This window comes from Papio anubis, chromosome 5, assembly GCF_008728515.1.
Source record: "Papio anubis isolate 15944 chromosome 5, Panubis1.0, whole genome shotgun sequence".
NCBI lineage: Eukaryota > Metazoa > Chordata > Mammalia > Primates > Cercopithecidae > Papio > Papio anubis.
The window spans coordinates 89,945,983-89,967,753 of NC_044980.1; the positions used below are offsets into that span (position 1 = coordinate 89,945,983).

The 21,771-nt window shown below is 40.4% G+C and overlaps 1 long non-coding RNA gene and 1 pseudogene across 1 annotated transcript in view; one reads left to right on the forward strand and one right to left on the reverse strand.

The window, feature by feature from the left end:
- Positions 1-423: 423 nt before the first annotated feature.
- On the reverse strand, positions 424-1,337 carry LOC101015119 (annotated as a pseudogene).
- Positions 1,338-2,604: 1,267 nt separating this feature from the next.
- LOC103885267 overlaps positions 2,605-21,771 on the forward strand; it is a 44,281-nt gene continuing 25,114 nt past the window's right edge. Inside the window, exon 1 of the long non-coding RNA XR_004183774.1 lies at positions 2,605-6,777. This is a non-coding gene — a long non-coding RNA (uncharacterized LOC103885267). The remainder of the gene's footprint in view (positions 6,778-21,771) is intronic.

Here is a 21,771-nt window from a genome sequence, read left to right on the forward strand (position 1 = left end):
CATGTTGGTAAATGCCTACTGTCCATATTTACATAGAGACACAGTGTACTCTCTTGAGCCCAATATACAGAGAAAGGAGAAAAAAAAGCTAGAATTCTATGCACTAATACACAGGGCCTAGCACTCTGCAGCTTCCAGTAGCACGAAGGGAGCAGGTTTTTCTTTTTTTCCCACAGAGCTTGGTGGTGTCGATTCCATACAGTTTTGGTCAGACAGGAAGGGATAACAAAGCATTTCGAACAGAAAGGGGTAGAGACTCTTTTCCCATTGTATTATGCTCGAGTTGTTTCTCCCAAAATAAGTTGAAAGCCGTGGTTTAGAGAACAGAGACCTCAAGAACAGGGTGAATGAGCACGAGGGGAAAAAAAAAAAAAGACAGCAACTTGCTCCCAGGGACTGGAGAAAATTTTTAAAAAAGGAAGGTTGGAATCCATCAGTGCTCTATTAGTCATTTTCTCCTTCATTCTCCTCTCCTTCCTCCCTTTCATTTCCATCTTCTTCACCTTCATCCTTATCCCCTTCTTCATCAATATCTTCTAATCCTTCCTCCTCCTCCTCCTCCTCATCATCATCATCTTCTCTTTCTTCATTATCCATATCAGGAACCAAGTAGTCTGTAATGGGTTTGGTCAAATATCATCTTTGATGACCTCTCCTAGCTCATCAGTACCTGCAACAGAATGGTCAGTAAACCAGGTAAAGAAGCTCTCTGGTTCCTCACGCTGCCTCTTTCTGCCAGCTTTATTCTGTGTTTGACTTGAACATTTCATCAAATCCTTTCCATATTTCCATTTGATTTCAGTGGACTTTGAAGATGGATCACCAGTCTCATTCAGATGAAATACTTTGGAGAGAACTTTATTTTCAAAGTAAGGATTTTCATCAAAATAAAAATCTATTCTGTTACCTGATTTAATATCTTCAAAATCTGTCACTTCAACTCTGGTCAAATAATGCAGTACCTCTTCGTCCTCCTCCCCAAGCAGTGCAGACACTTCTGAATGGCTGACAAATATTGTTACCCCAAAATGTGGGATTTGGCGATCAATTCTGACCTCTTCCAAAAAAAATAGTTGGCAGAGTTTGTTATATATCTGTTCTACTTTCAAAATCTCCTCAACGGCTTGTTCATTAAGTCTGTCCATTTCATTTTGTACTTCATCAATGTGTTCAATTGCTTCTTGCTGTTCTTTTTCTTCCTTCTTTGGCAAGCCTGCAGAAGCCGTTGTCTCCTCCAGTCTCCGAGCAGGAGGTGGTCTTGGTTTCTTCTTTTGAGGCAGGAGTGGAGACTGGCGTTTGGGGGCCATCCTGCAAGGAAAGTCCAAGAACCAGACCATGAATCTCCTCGCTTGTCCGGAAACAGGCAGAACTGTTAAGTCCATTTATTCTAGGGTATAGATTAAGTCCACTGTTTCTTTGTTGATCTTCTGTCTTGATGACCTGACTGGTGCTGTCAGTGGAGTATTGAAGTCCCCCACTATTATTATGTTGTTGCTTTAAAGTCTGTTTTGTCTGATATAAAATGTGCCACTCCTGCTCGTTTATGGTTTCCATTTGCATGGAATATCTTTTTCCACCCCTTTACCTTTATGTAAGTCCTTATGTGTTAGGTGAGTCTCTTAAAGGCAGCAGATACTTGGTTGGTGGATTTTTATTCATTCTGCCATTTAGTATCTTTTAAGTGGAGCATTTAGGCCATTTACATTCAACATTACTTTTGAGACGTGAGGTACTGTTCTATTCATCATGCTAGTTGTTGCCCAAATACTTTTTTTTCCCACTGCGTTATTCTTTTATGAGCCCTGTGAGATTTGTGCTTTAAGGAGGTCCTATTTTGTTGTATTTCCAGGTTTTGTTTCAAGAACTCCTTTTAGCATTTCTTGTAATGCTGGCTTGGTGGTAGTGAATTATCTCAGCATTTGTTTGTCTGAAAAATACTTTATCTTTCCTTCTCTTATGAAGCCTAGTTTTGCTGGATACAAAATTCTTGACTGACAATTATTTTGTTTCTATAGGCTAAAGAAAGACCTTGATCCTTTCTGGCTTGTAAGGCTTCAGCTGAGAAATCTGCTGGTAATCTGATTGATAGGTTTTTCTTTATAGATTGCCCAGTGCTTTTGTCTCATAGCCCTTAAGATTCTTTCCTTTGTCTTGACTTTAGATAACCTGATGACTATGTGCCTAGGTGATCATTTTTTTCTGATGAATTTCCCAGAGTGTTCTTTGAGTTTCCTGTATTTAGATGTCTAGATCTCTAGCAAGATCAGGGAAGTTTTCCTTGATTATTTCCTCAACTAAGTCTTCCAAACTTTTAGATTTCTCTTCTTCTTCAGAAACACCAATTATTATAAGTTTGGCCATTTAACACAATTCCAAATTTCTTGGAGACATTATTCATTGTTTTTTAATTCTTTTTTCTCTGTCTTTGTCTGATTGGGTTAATTTGAAAACCTTGTCTTCGAACTCTGAATTTCTTTCTTCTACTTATTGTAATCTATTGAAACTTTCCAGTGCATTTTGTATTTCTCTAAGTGTGTCTTTCATTTCCAGAAGGTTTATTTTTTATTTATGATATCTATTTCTCTGGAGAATTTTTCATCCATATCCTATGTTGTTTTTAAAATTTCTTTAAGTTGGTTTTCAACTTTCTGTGCTGCCTCCTTGAGTAGCTTGATAATCAACCTTCTGGATTCCTTATCTGGCAATTCAGAGATTTCTTTTGGGTTTAGATCCATTGCCAGGGAGCTAGTGTGATCTTTTGTGGGTGTTATAAAACCCTGTTTTGTCATATTACCAGAATTAGTTTTCTGGTTCTTTCTCATTTGGATAGACTATTTCATTGGAAAGGTGTGGAACCCAAGGCCTGCTGTTCAGATTCTTTTGTGCTATGGGATGATTCCTTGATGTGGTGCTCTCCCCCTTCCATTAGGGAAGGGACTTCCTAACAGCCAGACTGCAGTAATTGTCATTATTCTTCTGAGTCTAGCCAGCCAGTGGTGCTACCACACTCCGGGCTGGTGCTGGGGGATGTCTGCAAAGAGTCCTGTGATGTGGTCCTTCATATCTCCCAGCCATGGACACCAGCACCGGCTCTGGTGGACGTGTCAAGGGAGTGAATTAGACTCTGTGAGAGTCCTTGGTTGTAGATATGTTTAGTGTGCTGGCTTTCTTAAATGCTGGTTATGCTAGTAGTGACATTGTCACATGGACAGACTCAGGACCTCTAGTTAGCCAGAATGTTACAGGTGGTGGACTTAGCTGTTGTTTTCTCCTTCCTGTGAGCAGGGTTATTATGTCATGTGTTGCTAGAATGGCCTGAGCTGGTTTGCCTCCAGCCAGGCAGTGGCACTTTCAAGACAGCACCAGCTGTGGTAGTAGTAGGGAGATGTAAGCTTGCCCTGAGTTGGCCAGGGTAAGTATTCTGGTTTCTCAGGTGATGGATGGTGCCATAAAGTTCCCAAGGGTTTCTATATTTTGTGTTCAGCTACCAGGGTGGGTAGAGAAAAAATATCAAGTGGGGGCAGGATTACATGGGTCTGGGCTTAGACTGTCCTTGGGTAGGGATTGCCTTGGCTGCTGTGTGGGATTGGGGGTGGTTCTCAGGTCAACCGCGTTGTGTTGCTGAGGGGATTATGGCTGCCTCTTCTGTGTCATATACCTTGCCAAGGAAGTAGGGGATAGCCAGTAGTGAAAGGTCTCACCCAGCTGTCATGCAGTCGGTGAGTCTGGTCTTATTCCTCTAATGCCCTGCTGAGAACTTGCCCCAGGCTGTAAGCTTTCCCACTGAGAAAGCAAGCACAGCTTTCCCTGTCTGTCCACAATGTTGTCGTTGGCTCCTGTGCTCCTATCTGCAGCAGTTTTGCTCCCAGTTTGCCCCCAGATTCTGCTCAAGAAAATTTGTGCCCAGTTGAAATTATTACAAATTTCCATTGGAAACTACTTGCACCCTGTGACCCCTCCCTAGTTCTGCCGGCTGCCTTCCCCAAGGTCCACTGTGAGATATAGTCAGAGATGACTTCCCTGGGTTTGAGCTAGAGACTGCAAGTGCCTTTAGGCTTTTCCCACTGCTGCTTCTACTTTTATATTTTGTGTGGCTCCCTAAATCCATTTCAGCTCTAGGTAAGGTTAAATCCTTCTCCAAGGATCTAGATTTTCAGATTCACCAGTGGGGATATGTATTTGGAGGCAGGTTTTTTCCCTTTCACACTTTGGGAACTCACAGTATTTTGCTTGTCTTACAGAATTTGCAGTGGTGTACTGCTTCTTTCAAAGGATTTATGAATTCTTTCAGTTTTCCTGGTACATTCCTGCCATGGTTCTTGGAGCAAAAGTTTCCCGTGTGAGTCTCCGCACACTGTTCTGTCCATCTAAGTGGGAGGTACATGTTAGCCCTGTCTCCTATTCACCATCTTTCTCCTGATCTCCAGGATATTTTAATTCTGTTATTAATTTCTCATTTAATTGCTTGGTAGTCAGAGAATATAATTTGTGTAATGCCAGCTCTCTGATACTTGTTGACTTTCATCTATAGCTGAGAATACATTAATTTGTGTAAATATTCCATGCGTATTTGAGAAGGAAGGTCCCGGTGAAAGTTCATTCCCAGAGAGGATTAGTGATTTTTTCTGCAAGGTGTTTGGGTCCTCCATTAGCCTGAGTTTATTCTAAAATTAATTCTCAATGAAAATATGAATTTGTTCTGTAAACCCGAAGGAAGGCCACTTTGTGGTTTCAGAGTCTCAGGGATATTTTTTCAATTCACTCAGTGCAAAGGTTTAGGAAATTTCTTTGCTGTCTTCTCTCTATGGCCTCCTTCATTTATCCTTTCACTGAGCTTTTAGCCATTGAACTCTTGGCTTTAGGTGGGCATCTTCTGTCAGACCCTTGGTTTGGTTGGCTTGAGGCCTGAGTGGCTAACAAAAGAGTCAGGAGACCTGGGATTGCAGACACAGAGACAGCTTGTCCTTATCATCCCTTCACCTCTCTGGATTCCTGTTTTTACCTGCTGTTTAGCATCTGGAGATATTCCTTACTTTCTTGCAACTAATAATGAATTTTTTAAAGAAATTTAAATGTATCCTCCTCATTTTATGACTTTTTGTGGGCATTTTGATGGCATATCTAGTCATAAAACCCAATAAGATACTTAGAAATCCTGAAGGATATTCTCAAATTCATGACATTCACAGATGCCAAGGTGTCATGGGCTTATGGAAGATCTGGAACCATTGCTCTATAGCAGGATTATTCAAGCTTTTTCCATGACTTCCAGGAGCGTTCTTTAATACAGCTACCCAGTACACATGTGTGTATGTAAAACAAGAAATTCACAATACCTTAACACCCTTACTAAGCCTGATGAATTTTGATATTTTTCTGTTCATTTAAAAAAAAAAAAAAAAAAAGCTGATCAAGATCCATTCAATTGATTTCATGACTCTTTGTGGTCCATGAAAAATGCTGGTCTAGAACCTGAACCATCACCTCTCTACGCATGGCCAAGATCCTCCAGGTGGAGGCAGAAGCACCAGCAGAAGCACAGGTGGGGACAGGTGGCAGGCCTTACAGTGATACACAGTCATCTCCTTACAGTGGTGCTCACGCCTGGCCCTGGGTATGAACAGGTCCTTGCAGATTTTCCATTATCTATGACAGAGACATGGGGAAAAGTGGAAAACATCATATTTCCTTTTTTATATCAGACGTGCTTCACTCATTTAAGTAGCAGGCTGGCCTTGTTTGGAGTTTGTCACCCAGAAAAACTGAAAATAGTTATTTTAATGGAAAATCATAAAAATCTACAGCTCCAGTGCCATGGTAAATGCCTAAGGCTGCTCGGCCTCAGGATGAGCGTCACAGGGCATGCTGGGGCCTCGGTTCCTGGAGACTTTTCCTCCCCTTCCCCCTGCCATCCCCTAAACATACAGGCAGTAGCAATTCTGGAGTTCAGTTCATTCCTGGGAAGTCTTCTGAGATCTTCTGGTTTAAAACAAACAAACATTTCTCATATCCCCATTTTCAAAAAGGTATTATCTCTTGATTTCTAGATGTTGGCTCATTTTTTTCTTTTTGAAAGCACTGTGCAGGCCAAATCTAACCTCCTGCAGGCAGAACATGGCCTGTGGGCTAACAGTTTGAGACCCCTAGACTAGATGGCTTAACATACATGTTATTATATGGCTATGTTATATATATTATATAATATATGAACGTGTTATATGTCTATGATATAACCTATGTATGTTATTCATATAGAAACTTAGAGTAATTTAGTAAATTGGGGCAAAGATTTTTTGTGTGGGGCATAAAAATATCTGAATATCTGGTTTCTAATAAATGCTGCCATTTCTCTAGAGATCTAGGGTTAAAAAGTCAGTTTAGTACAAAGGGAGGAAAGTCTGCCGGTTCAACTGATGCTCCCCCAGCAGGGAGAGCCAGGCTCCCTGTTATCACAACAAGGCAATCCTGGTGATAAATTAGATATAATGTGCACACTGGATTAGATTCTTGCCTTCCCTCATCTGCCCCCACTCCACACACAAATCTGTACTGTGAATACCAAATACTGATCATTTCTCTGAACAACCTAAATGTCCACAGGATTTTCACCTTATAATATGTTGGAGTGTAAAAGTCCCCAAGAGCTACAGAGATTTGCAGAGGAAAACATTCGCTCTGCCTTGGGCCCTCTGAGTGATGCTTGTGTTGCTGAAACCCGCGCCTTAGTGATGCTGATTCGTGCTGCATTTTGGTGCCGGCGTCTCTCCAGTGATCCAGGTAATCTGAGCTCCAGAGGCCTCTGGCCAGGCCATGCAGCCGGAAGGAAGCCATTTCCTTTCCCTTGGAGGTAATGCACATCCACGGGGCAAGGCCACATGGTTCAAAGGCCAGCTTCACCTTTTGCGTGGGGGTGACACAGGCCTGGCAGGAGCCCTTTGAAATGCCAGGGCAGGCTGTAGGCTGACTGAGAGAGCACTCAGCCATGCAACAGCTGGAACCCATTAAGGTTGGCAATTTTTGCCCAAGGGACGAAATTGCCTTTACATTGGCAAGGCCAAGGACTTGGCTCACACTTGACTGATGTTTGAAAAGAGATGCTTCAGGGAATTTGAGGCAAAGGAGGTGAGACTGTCCCCTGGGGTCCTGTTTCACACTGGAGCAACGTGCCTGTAGAAGTAATTAGGTGTTGCGCTGATGGGCTCCCCATCAACTTAACGACTCTTTGCTGTGTCCAGGAATGGTTGTCCATGGGGTGCAGAGCCACTCTGTGAAAATTTCCTTGAGGGTAAATGGCCTACACACAGAAAAGGGATTCAAACAAGAATGATGATGTGGTTTCCCTCCTGTTATTATTATTTTAAATGCTAATACCATCAGTCCATACTATTTAATCTGTGTTTAGAAAAAAAAATACAGTACATATTTCTGAGGGTGTTTTATTCTGATAATTTTTCTATTCCTTCATTCACAAATGCACACATAATTCTTATAAAGTCATTTTTAAACCATAAATGTATTTAAAAGTCAAAATTATCTTTTAATATAACTCCATATCAAATATCATTTATGAGCATGATTACATTCTAGTAAGATAGCTATGGCAAAAGCCTGAATATGAAACAACGTATTTTCTTCTACAAAGGTAAGCTGTAGGGTACAGAGCTGGGAACTGGGAGCCACAGTTCTGGTTCCAGTACTGCAAGATGCTTGCTAAAGGCAGAGGCTGATGATCAATTAAGTTCAGGAATTGCTGTGCCCCATATTTCATTTTTGGAGATTGATATCACACATTAGCATATTAAGATATATCAAATTAAGGAAGCTAAAAACTTTTTCCATATTCCTTTGCGACTGTGATTTCAAATGGATTTAGATTTCATCAATTAGTTGCAGTAGTGCAAGATTTGAGTCCAGAAGTAGTCGGAGGAGAAGTAGTGGGGTATGAGGCACCAGTTTAGCTATCCAGATATAGCAGATACAGAATGACTACGGACCCAAGAGTTCTGGCAATGACTTCTAGTCCCTGGATTCACAGTATTGTGGAGTAGTTCTGGGACAGTTGAAGAGGCATGCTTGCAGAGGCAGCTTCTTGATTCTCAGATTTAAGGCAGTTCAGTCCAGCAGTTGCCACGGCAGCTTTGAGATTCCCAGCTCACTGACTATAGCTAGGGCAACAGTTCCCTTAGCCTGCTAGTTGGGCAATGTTATGCTGAAAGTCATTCCTAAAATCCCATCCTAAATCCTATTATTCTAGGTATTCAACAATTTCCTGAATTAAGTTTCTTTCTGCCTAAGGTAATTATTAATAGAATGGTGTCTCTTACCTGCAACGAATCCTTTCCTGATACACTGTGGTTCTCACTCTTGGAAATACTGCTCTAAAGTATCTTTCATGATCCTGTGACTTGGGAGAAACACACATACCCTTTCCTCTTGACCTACAACAGCTCTTGTTGGTAGGAAGTATTTGTTCCCCTATTTTCTCTAGTAGTACACTCTTATAACCCGTGGATTCTTCCTTTTACCTGTTAGTCCTCTGGCAGTGGTGCTGTGTCTCTTTGGAGGGCTCAGCCTTCTCCTGGGGCAGGTTAGGGAGATGCCAAGATTTAAAAAATGGTGCATTCTTGTTTACTTGAGCGCTCAACACTGTGCCTGACTGAATGGGCATTTGGAAATCTTTAAGCGATTAACTTTCAATAAATGGCAACAAGTTCAGAGATTCAGAATGTTTTTTAACATCATGTGAAATTGCATTGTCACTTTATGTGTCACATTCTACCTATGACAGATTGCATTTGCCTTACAAGTGTGGTGGTTCTCGGCCAGGCGCGGTGGCTCACTCCTGTAATCCCAGCACTTTGGGAGGCCGAGGCAGGTGGATCACCTGAGGTCAGAAGTTCAAGACCAGCCTGGTCAACATGATGAAACCCCATCTCTACTAAATATACAAAAAATTAGCCGGGTGTGGTGGCAGACGCCTGTAATCCCACCTACTTGGGAGTCCGAGGCAGGAGAATCACTTGAACGTGGGAGGTGGATGTTTCAGTGAGCCGAGATTGTGACATTGCACTCCAGCCTGGGCAACAAGAGCGAAACTTTGTCTCAAAAAAAAAAAAAAAAAAATTGTAGTGGTTCTCAAATCATAGGTAACAGTTCCTTGTATTTCTAAAAATGTTCCTTTGGAAATTTGCAACCTAGAGTTTTCCTTGAGTGATAAAGAAGGCAAAGATGAACCATTAATTACTTAAAGTTGTAACTTTTGTAGAATTATATTTAGCAAGAGCTTTGATGTAAATTTTCATTAATTCTAGTTACACAATACTTTATTAAATAATTTGTGATGAATTTAGAAACATAACTAACATCCACCAGAAACATCAGAGCTTATAGTTTCGACTTCCCTAGGGGCAATTTTTGTCAAGGTACCCGTGTTTGGAGTGGAGTTCTCAGTTTGCTGAGGATGACTCCGAATGAGTCTTGGGGTACGTTCTGGTGCATACTGGTGAATGTAATTCCTGCCCCCGTGGGTTCCTCACAACCTTTCAAGCAGAAAGAGTCTGAGAACTTCTAGTTGTGACTGCCCATAAGGATTTTCAGGCCTTTTTCACGAATACTGTTTTCTTTCCACAGAACCAAATTCTCAGTACAGCATTATTGATTACTTTCTCCTGTCTTGTGTGCGTGTGTGTGTGTGTGTGTATGTGTGTGGCAGGGGAGTTAGTGGTAAGCTAGCACATATTTAAGCTATGCCACAATGTTAATTTACCCTAAAAATACTACTGCTTGAAGTCTGCACTTCCCTTAAGGTGAGTTTTTTTCCAAGTGGTATTTTTCGTCTTCATAGGCTGGTTCTTACTCAAAGGGGACAGATACCTGAGGATGCTCAGAGATTGGCACAGTGTTTGCCAACGTATGTGTTTGTCAGTGTCAACAATTGCAAGGGAAGAGTTGGATGCTCTGACAAAAAACTTGAAGCAGACTTCACATGGGAACAGGTCTGGGTGAATGTGTTTCTGTGAAATATTTTATTCCACAGGTGGAAAAGACTGTTAAAGAAAACTCTTAGCTTGGCACAAAAGAGCATTATCGAGTAATAATTACTTGTGTATGCTAACGCTAAATTCTTGGGAGAAAACTTGGAGAGACTGCCGTAGGGGCATTTTTTTAAGACTTCTACTAAACTTTTGATGAAATTTCATGAATTTGAGATCCTATGATTTAAGGACTAATTATGTGTTCCCCAATGCACCTTTATTTAATTTCCATCCCTTTAGCTGAAATCTGACTCTGAGGAATGCAAACAGGAAGGGGTGGGAAAGGTGCCTCCAAGTACTGAAGAGTCTTTGAGACACAGTTGTCTGACAAACATTTCCTTTAGCAATGTCCTCAGGTCTCTTGCCAATGTGGCTTTGCTGACATTACACACAATATCTCTTTGCTCCAAATGTTGAACTAATCAGGACTGGTTTTTGGTGAATTCAAAAAAAAAAAAAAAGAAAAGAAAAAGAGAAGGCCATAATATGTTATTTATTTTTCTGTTTCATTTTTACATCTCTATTTCTTTTTCAGTTTAGGGAATTGAGGATGCAGAAAAATGCAAATAACTATGTTGTAAAACAAATAACACATTTTTTCTTGAGAAAAACAAGCCAGGCTCTATGCCACTTGGATTCTAAAATAAGATCCATATTTTAAACAATATCCCAGAACTGTTTATTAATTTAAATAATAGATTCATTACCAAACCCTGGCTTTAACTGAGTATAGAGAACTAGTGTGAATGTGTCTTTTAATGAAAAACACTACCTTCAGGAATACCAGACACCTACTAAATTATAGTACTTAGCAGAAGACGACAGATGAATGGCATGACGGTGACCATAACGAAGTATGTTGGGGTTGGTAAGGCAGAAAGGGAAATGGAGTTTTACCTACGATCACACTTTGGACAAGGAAAGACCACCTTTAAGAAAGAAGTTATTTTTAAAAAAGGAAGAAATGGGAAAAGGTGGTGTTTTTCATTTTTATTCATTTCTTCTTCCAAGTTTTCCCCATTAAATTTGTAAACCATAAGGTACATTATACCATTGTTATTATTAGTTATCAAAACAAGACAGTTAATGTACTCTAAAGGCACATTAAAAATAAGAGTTAAAGGTGTACCCTTTCCATGGTGACCTTATTTGAAACCAAAATTTTTGTTCTTTCTTGTTATGTCCTTTTCCTACACTGTGAGGCCACAGAATTTCACAGAACCTTAGAGATGCAGTCTCATTAACTCTCTTTCGCCTCCTATGTATCTCAGGAACCTGTCTCCCAAAAAGCACTTGAAGTTTTTCTTTTGTTAGATTTTCAGAATGAATTTTGAAGTGGAACCCACAAAAAACAAAAACAAAAAACAGCCTTGAAAAACTTGGTTCGTTTGCTCTAATTGTTATTGACTGAAAACAAACTAATTTTCTAACCTGTGTTCTTTCTATTCTTTCAACTCATTAAATACTCTAATTTGAAAAGCCTTTAAAGTTGAACAACATCCTTTCCTTTGGGCTTATTAAATGTCTGTTTCTTTTCCCTTCCTTGGAGTGATGTTTCAAGAGGCTAATGGTTTTCATTTGGCCCAAGCTATATTTTATCTCATATTTTATTTTGCAGAACAATTCCTGTGGCAAAAAAAAAAAAAAAAAAGTATCATTAGAGAGGAATGGGACCTCGAGAGAGACTGAGCGAGGATTGTGAAGTCCAGGAAAGAGGTGGATTGTCTAAAGAGGTTTCCTTGGACTGATATCTGTATGCAGCAGTTGCTTTTTCTGACTTTCTTCTCTGCTACTCAGAGTTACCAAGACCGTACCAAGATTCATTTGAAAGGAAAATCTAATGAAAAAATGGAAAAGAAGCAGATATACAAGTCTGACAGTTGGTTTTGACTCCCACCCACTGAGAGAGTAAAGAAGTTTATTGTTTCAGTTGATACCTGGTTTTTGGTGATATATTGTTTGTTGCTGTTATTTTTAAAGCTATTCAGTTACTTTATTTTGAAAGATGGGTGTGAGAAAAGCCTTTTCTTTTCCTTTGGAACTAGTCCACATCTTAGCTGACAAGTAACAGCAACTGTTCTTTGTCAGTCATTTTCTGGGCCCTGTTTGTGAATGAAATCTCAGGAGACTTGCCCAATAACCCCTAGGTTCTGAAAATCATTTACACGCCAGGGGTACTGTGTTTCTCTTTTTACATACCAGTGTGTTTATTATTGAAAACCACAATGGGGCAACGTATTCTGAGCTTTTAAGGAGACAGTGCTGTAAAATCTGTGTCATGTCTGTAACAGTTATGGTTGTTATTGGACTTCTGTCCATTATCTCTTGTTTCTTATCACTTTGATTTAGAGTTCTTGAAACAAGAATATTTCTGCTTCTTTAGCTTCTCAGTTCAGGTCATCTTCAAGCTCTTCTCTGACAAATAGTCCTATTCAAGCCATTTTGTAGGATATGGAGTTGTTTTTAATAAGGTTGAGAAATAATGAGAGGTAGCAAATGATACTACGTGAAGACTAATGACCAAACTGTGCTAGGACCTATGTCCTATTTCCACGTAAAATAATAGCAAAAATATCTTGGGATACTCATTAAACAATGAGGTTCATGCAAGTTAGCCTAGGCTAGTACTGACATTCTCATTAACCTTGGCCCATTCTAGACCCTACATGGATTCCCCCAATCGATCCAATACCTCATTCAGGCCCTCTGGTTATTCACAAGACTGGACTTCACCTAGCTAGGGCCATATCTCCTTAACATACAATTACCATGTTAGGCATAGTATTCTAAATGGTGGCAGAAATGGTGGGCTGCTGGCTTTTTTAAACTCCTTCTCACTCTCCTTAATTTATCCTATCCCCAGCTGAGAGACAAGGATATACTCATGAGAAAAGTAAGGTGTGGGAATTTAATAATGATTTGAGGTATTCCCTTTTATGGTATGTAGAGGAAGCCAATTAAAATTTCAAAGTCTCGACATTTAAAAAATATGTTTAGGAATATAAATTTTCAGAAACCTCTATTCAATTTAAAGGAAAGATTGGACATTGATATAGTTCAGATATTTGTCCCTCCCAAATCACATGTTGAATTATAATCTGTAATGCTGGAGATGGGGCCTGGTGGGAGATGTTTGGATCATGGAAGCAGATGACTCATGGCTTGGTGATATCTTAGTGATAGTGTGTTCTCACAAGATCTGGTCATTTAAAAGTGTGTGGCACCTTCTCCCCACTCTCTCTCTCTTGCTCCTGCTTTTGCCATGTAACATGCCTACTCCTCCTTTGCCTTCTGCCATGACTGGAAGCCTCCTGGGGACTCCTTAGGAGTAGATGCTACTATGCCTTCTGTACAGCCTGCAGAACCATGAGCCAGTTAAACCTCTTTTCTTATAAATTACCCAGCCTTAGGCATTTCTTTATAGCAATGAAAGAACAGACATAAAATATATTTTATTTTATTTTGGCTATTGAACTGTCTTACAGTTCACTAATTCTCTCTTCTGCTATATCTAATCTTTTACAAATTTATCTATAGTGGCTCACACCTGTAATCCTAGCACTTTGGGATGCTAAGGGAGGATCACTTGAACCCAGGAGTTCAGGATCAGTATGGGCAACATAAGAAAACTCCCATCTCTACAAATAATTTAAAAACTCACCCAGCATGGTGGCACATGCCTGTGGTCCCAACTACTTGGGAGGTTGAGGTGGGAGGATCACTTGAGTCCAGGAGGTCGAGGCTGCAGTGACCCATGATTGTACTACTGTATTCCATCCAGCCTGGGGGATAGAGGGAGACTCTATTAAAAAAAAAAAAAAAAAAACTATAAAGTTTTTAGTTCAATTATTGTATTTTTCAGTCCTAGAATTTCTATTCAACTATTTTTTATATACATGAAACCAACTGTGGTGTAATTTTTTATCTTTTTGTTTACCTTGACCATTTTCCCCTCTGTTTTATTGAACATATTCATTAATTAGTTAAAATCCTTATCTGAGTATGCCAATATTTGGGTCACTGATAGAGTCTGTTACCATAATTTGTTTTTTCTTTTAATTTTAAATCTTCTAGCCTTGTCTCTTGGAATTCCTAGTGAATTTTAAAAATTAAAACCAAGACACTGTGCATAAAGAAATCATAAATGCTACACCCAAGACTGTGTTTTTTCAGAGAAGGCATGCTGTTTCCTCACTAAGTGGATAGGATGATAATTAATCACATGTCACATACTCCACATAAATTAAATTAAAATGTCTGGGGGTGGGTGCTAGGTAACAATACTTTGAAGGAATTCCCAGGTGATACCAATATGCAGCAAAGTTCCAGAACCACTGTTACAGCCTTGTTCATTGTCTAAGGACTCTGTCCTAATCCTTACCTCCTTAGCATCTAAGACTGAACACGAATCCATGTTGCCTTAGTCTGATAGGACTTCCAAAAAGTCCACTCAATTTTTCAAGACATTCTACTTCATTTCTTTTCTTTTTAACTTTTATTTTTTGAGACAAGGTCTCTCTGTGTCTCCCAGGCTGGAGTGCAGTGGCATGATCATAGCTCACTGCAGCCTCGACCTCCTGGGCTCAAGTGATTCTCCCACCTCAGCTTCCTGAGTAGCTGGGACTACAGGTGTGCTCCACCACATCTAGCTACCTTATTTTTATATTTTGTAGAGATAGAGTCTCCCTGTGTTGCCCAGGCTGGTCTCAAACTCCTAGGCTCAAGTGACCCCCCCGCCTTGGCCTCCCAAAGTTCTGGGATGACAGGCGGGAGGCACTACTTCTGGCCTTCATTTCTTACATAACTATCTCAAGCGTATTTCAGATACAATTCTCTACCCTTCCTTACCCTTCTTTCTCCAGGATCGAGTCTGAGTCTCTAACATTGCCTCTTCAGCCTCATTAACTTGACAAAGTTCTGTTGGTTTTGTTAATTCTAGAAGCTTCCCTCTCTCCAAGCAAAGACCATGTTTTCAGCCTCTTACCTGTTCTGCAAATCAGCATATATCTCCAGGGAAAAACAGCCCAACAACAGTGTACCTCTCCATGAGCTACTGTCTCTTCCGCACCAACCCCCTCCCCAGTCTTGGACTCTCTAGCTTCAGCAACTCTCCCAAGCCTCTAAAACACACATACACATAATTTTTTAAACTCAGTTTTCTAGTTGTTCTCAGTGCTGGTCTGTGGGAAACAACTCTATTATACCCAGAAGTAGAAGTCTGACAATAGCTTTGTTAAATCAAGCTTAGCCTAAAGCCGCCTCCTTACATATTTTAAGTTTGGCTTAAAGGTTTCTTTTAACATCATGAACTATAACCTGATAAGAGAAAAACTTCAGCTGAATTAAATTTGAAAGAGTTTAATTGAAAAATGAACAATTTGAGAATTGGGCAGCCTCCCAAGCCAAAGTAGGCTCAGACACTCCAGCACAGCCACGTGCTGAAAGAAGATTTATGGACAAGTAAGGTACAGAAAACGGAAGCGAGGTACAGAAACAGCTGGATTGGTAACAGCTCAGCACTTGCTTTATTTGAACGTAGTTCGAACAGTTGGCTACATTTGATTCGTCAAAACGTAGTAATTGGCACAAGTATAGACTATGGCCTGTTTACACCTCCACTTGTCATAGTTCATGATGTACAGAGAAACCTTTAGGCTAAACTCAAAATACATAAGGAGGTGGCTTTAGGCTAAACTTGATTTAGCAGACTTAAATGGAATTGTAAACAGACTGTAACCTACTCTTGTGCCAATCACCAAGTTTTGGCCAATCAAGCGTGGCCAACTGTTTGAACCGTGTTCAAATAAGACAAACGCCAAGTTGTGACTAATCCAGCTGTTTCTGTACCTCGCTTCCATTTCTGTACGTCACTTTCCCTTTTCTATCCATAAATCTTCTGCCACCACGTGGCTGTGCTGGAGTCTCTGAGTCTACTCTGGCTCAGGAGGCTGCCTGATTCACGAATCATTCTTTGCTCAATTAAACTCTTTCCAATTTAACTGGCTAAAGTTTTCTTTAGCAGCTTTAAAATATTTTACTGGATCGTATTTATGGTTAACAGTATCTTGCACTACAATTTATATTTTGATCATCATTCATTTTAAAATTATTTATTGAGCACCTACTGTGTGTCAGGTATTAGGTACAGAGCAATGAAGACAGCAAGCACAGTTCCTCACCTCATGGACCTGACACTGTTGTGTGAGAGATAATAAGCAAATGATATAATGCTACCCGGTAGTTAAATGCTATGAAGAAACATAAAATCCGGTACAGGGACAGAGTAGGGAGGCAGCTCTTGTTATAAAGGGTGGCCAGGAAAGACCAAGTTGTATAGCAGAGACCTGAAGGAAGCCAGGGACCAAGCCATATGAATTTTCTCTGATAGGTATATTCTAGGTATAGAGAACAGCAACTGGAAAGGTCCTGAGAAGGGAACATTCCTGGAACATTCAAGAACTAGCCAAGAGATCAGCAAGTCTATAGTAAAAAGAAACATAGTAGATAGTCATCTAGTGTTTTTTCCTCTTCCTTCCTATTATCTCTCATACCATGTCGTGTTACTTTTTTAAAGGATCTCAATGGGGAACAGAAAATCATTGTCTTTAAGATTCAAATTTTTGTGTATTGAAAGTCTTCACGGTCATTCTTTGAAATCATGACCTACTACCATGTTGTCAGGCCTGCATCCTCCACAGGTGAGGTTTCTTGGCTTGGCTTCAGCAGCCTTTCAGACAGCTGCTCATGCATTATGTATTTATAGAGGACTGACCACGTCCAGACGCGATGTGCTGAGCTAGGTTTACAGAGCCAGGCCGCTTGTATTGGAACTGAAATGCTTGGCATTTTTAGGAGTCACTTTTTCCCCCCTGTAGTGCAAAAATATGGTGTATCTTTATACTACCAGTTTCCCATTTTAAAAGTATTATTATTGTTATTAAGTATTAACCATTTGTCTAGCATAATGGAGTAGAAAAAAGGCACAAAAGAAGTTTGTATTGTGCCTGCGGGAGTCTCTTCTCAAAGCAGGAATCCCAACTTGAGCCTAAGTTAAGTTTGTGCCAATATTCAGTCACCATCTGGGGGATTCGGGAGGGAAAACGAGTCTTCTTTAGTGGAAAAGGCATGTTAGTATGGAGCTTTGGTCCAAAGTCAACAGATTAGTGTTAAAGAGGGAGAAGTTTAATACTCAGCCCTTGTGTACTCATGTCTTTGGGAGAAAGATTTCAAAAAACATTCAGTAAAAACCAGAGGAGCTGTTTCCTGGATATCTACTAAGGCAGCTAGAGCTTAAGTCAGCACAGCTTTGCAGCCAGAGTGTCAGAGAGCAGTTCTGGGGCTACTGCCTGAACAGAAAAGTGGGCAACCCTCATCCTGAATTGAGAAGACGTGGGAGTAGACCTCATCCCTTGATGGTCTTAGTTTCCTGGCAATAGCAGGAGAGCTGCGACTTTGGCAGGCTTGGCCACCAATGGTGGCATATAATTTGGCAGGCTTGGCCACCAATGGTGGCCACCAATGGTGGCATGGAAAGGAGGCAGGGAAATACCGGGTAGAAGAGGGAGGTTCCCTGGCAAAGGCCCCACCCTCAAGCCTGGAAACCCACGACTTTAAATGGGAATAAGCATTCTTGTTTTTGCACCCAAATGTTGCCTTTTGGCCCACCATGTCCCCACCCCATCTTGTACAAATATAAACACCAAATTGCAAGCTCCATGAGCAGAAAAGCAGACAAACAGAAGAACAGAGGAACAGAAAAATGGCATTGTGGCAGAGCAGCGTGGTAGAGAAAGAGGGAAGAGAAGCAGCATCTGAATGTTGAGAGGAGTTTGGCTGGGGATGGTTGGAGAAGAGATTGGCTGCAGGATGACCCAACTCCAGGGGAAGATCATCTTCCTACTCCATCCGCTTTCCCACTCCCCAGCCATCCCGCTGACAGCCACCTCCATCTGGCAATAAAATCCTTGCATTCACTATCCTTCAATTTGTCTGTGTGACCTGCTTCTTCCTGAATGCTGGACAAGAACCTGGGTACCAGGAGGGCACTGAGCTGGATAACACTTAAGCTGTTTGTGGACGGCAGAACTGAAAGAGCACTGTAACACACCCACTGGGGCTTTGGGAGTTGCAGGCACCCACCCCTGGATGCTACCATGGGGCTGGAGCCCAGAAGTGTTTGCCCCTCCTCCTGCACCTGCCCGTCTTCATGCTCCCCCTCTAGTAAGGGGTTTGAGTGCACAGAAGCTGAACAGATGAGCCACACCTCTGTTACACATCCTGAGAGGAGGGTTAGGAAACTCTCCTATTTCAGCATGACCATCACTGAGGGATTATTGATGCTTTTGGTATCAGCAGCCACAGACTTCATCAGACACAGCACAAAAGAGCAGGAGAAGAGATAATGGCAGGTGCCAGATGGTAAGAAGAAATTTGCCTGTGAGCAAGTATGAGATATGCCCTGGGGGTATCTTAAGTAAGGGAGAAATTTGAGGGAGTTGGAACTTATAGAAGTGGGAAGTGAAGGACGGAGCCAGAGAATGATATTGTTGTGGTCATTGTGATATTATTTTTATCCCCAAGATGTAGTATCTGGAGTGAGGTACAGAATATAAAGCCTAATCCACACATAAGAAGAAGGAGATAGTGTATCTTGAATTTAGACAAGGAGATTAAGTCTCTGTCATGGACTGAATGTTTGCGTCCCCTCAAAATCCATATGTTGAAGCCCTATACTCAATGTTATGCTATAGGGAGGTAGGGCTTTTGAGGGGTAAATTAGGTTGAGCTGAGGGCATGAGCATGGAGCTTCCATGGTGGGATGACTGCCCTTATAAGAAGAGCACGAGATACCAAAGCTTCCTCTCTCCACGTAGAATGTGACCATTTGCAAGCCGGGAAGAGAGACCTCACCAAAACCCAAATCTACTGGCACCTTCGTCTTAGACTTCTCCACCTCTTGAACTTTGAGAAAATAAATGTCTGTTGTTTAAGCCACTCAGCCTAATCAGTACATGACCAATGATCTTCCTCTAGTTTAGCTGCAAATATTAACTATTTTCATTCACCTACTCGTTTATTTCATTCAACCATTATTTCTAAAACACCTATTCTGTGCTATGAAGTACTGACAATGGATTAGGTACTGAGCTAGGAGATGGAGATTTTTGTTTTCATGGGCTCACATTTTGTAGAGCAGAAATTCATGAGCCAGCACCCCTGAAATATTTGTTATTTCCTGAAGCTCCATGCTGTCTTCCATGTCTTTGCACAATTGTTCCCATTGGTACACTTTTCTTAACCTGCCCCACCCAACAGTCTATCTTGAAAGTTCCTGTTTATCTTTGAAGACTCGGCTCAGATATTACTTCCTTCTCTCATCCTTCCTAGACATGTCTTTTCTGCATTTATATTGAAAAACTAAGTCTTAGAAAATGTAAACAACTTGCCCAAGGTTATATAACCATTAAGTTTAAGAGCAGGAATGCAATCCCAGGTAAGTATGGCTTTACCTTGGCTCCTGTGTAGACTAACATAACATCAGAGTTATATCATGGAGAGAACACACTGGGCTGGGAGCCAAATCCCAGATCTATTTCATGTCATCTATATGACATTGGGTAAGTCATGTAAAATTCTCAAGCCTCAGTTTTTTTAATCTATAAAACAGGGATGAGAAAGTTATCTCACAGGATAGTTGTGAGAATTAAAATACGACATTTAATTTGAAATCATGTAGCAAAGTGCTTAGCTCAATGAGTATTTATTAGGAAAATATATTTTAGTCTTCTTAGGCCTGATCATATAGGCCCATGAAGCTCTTGTGTTTGTGTAAAATGCTTTCTTTCTCTTGTGTGCATGCTTCAAATGCTCACTTGTTATCCAACAGCAGCTCCTGGGTAATTGTCTTGAGAATCTGAAGTTAGATCAGTAGCTTTCTAGCTAAAAATGTCTCCCAGAGGAGCAGAAGCGCATTTCCATATCGGCTTCTAGGTCTCCTATGTTTTTTGAGTACAGCTGTGTGAAATGAATGGAAAAAGACTGAAATGATTAAGTAACTCTGCTGCTCTCCATTGGTGATGGGGAGTGAATTTGACAGGAGACGAGCGACGAAGTCCTAGGATTCCAAAGAATTTTAATCGGCAACTAAATGTTAATAATTGTCAGAGCAAGACTCAGATGATCACATCAAATCCTCACAGGCATCTTGTGTTATTTCCTCTACATCTTACACATGTGTGAGACAACTAATAACATGGCCCGTGTGCCACGATGCAGCCCAGAGCTATGAATTTGACGAGGACATGGTTGACGATATTCCTTCGCTAAATATGATCCTCAGGCTGGAAGCATCAGTGTCACTTGGGAAGTTGTTAAAAATACATTTTCGGGGCCCTACTCCAGACCTATTGCATCACAGGATGTGTTTTTAAAAGATCCCCAGGTGATTCTCAGCTTCATTAAAGTCCAAAAACTACTGAATTAATCATTAGCATTTAACAAAAAGCAATTAACAAAAAGCATTTGTGCTCAGATCTGCACAGTGGCAATAGATGGTTTTAACTTCCTTGCCGTGTGTCTTTGGGCAATCTACTTAACCTCTCTGACTCTATTTTCTCATTTATAAACTAGAGATAATAATAGTTCCTACCTCACAGGGTTTTTCAAAGTAAGTGTGTCGTAAATAAATGTAAAGTCCTTAGAATAGTACTTGCTGCATAGGAAGGCAGCAAAATATTCTTGTTTTACAAGTGATAATAATAGTAATAATAGATCTTAATAGACTCATCCAAGTCACACAGTTAAAGTAGAGACAGAAAATTATAAGCCTCAAAATAATTGAAGACAGAGGCCACCGACTTTGGTTCCTGTCAATGAAGAACTTTGAAGGAGGGGAAATATTGACACAGTGGCTTTGAGTAGATCATCTCTGGGGCAGCCATGACTGACATGTTATCGTGTAGATCAGAAAAGGTCAACAAATATCTGACATACCTATTGCATACCAAAATTTAAGTTAAATTATTATTCCTTCTATCTCTTATCATCATAAACCTGAGTTTTTGTCCAAGTCTGTTCGCTAGGAAAGGCTGACAGACTCCCAGTAAAATGGAAAGGCATGTATTAATAATTCTAGTGACTCTTACCCTGTAAGTTTGGGATTAGAATAAGTTTGTAATAACAACGTTTACAAGAATATTTTCCATAGAGAACTCCATTTGTTCAACTATGTTTTTTATTGGAATTTGATTTTATTCTCAAAACCTGTTGATGACAATCTACTACTACATCTCTGATTTGGCTGTATAAAACTGGACAAATGTAAAATGACTCTGCAGATATCTTTAAAATTAGGAATCTAGATAAAAGTATATGTGGGTGAGGTTTTTTGGTAAAATGTATTTTACAAGTAAAATAAATTAGACAATTTAAAATGTACATTGTGGAATATAAATTTGTCACAATTAACAAGTGATAGGGTGATTATGTCACAATTTAGTTGGGCAGAAGGACAGGGACATACCAAGGTTTTGTAAAATGATTCACATTAGAACTTCTAATTGTGTGGAATTAAGAAAATTTGGCTAGGTGGAGTGGCTCATGCCTGTAATCCCAGCATTTTAGAAGGCCAAGGAATTTGAGAACAGCCTGGGCAACATGGTGAAACCTCATCTCTACAAAAAGTTAGCCGGGTGTTGTGGCGCACGCCTGTAGTCCCAGCTACTCAGGAGGCTGAGGT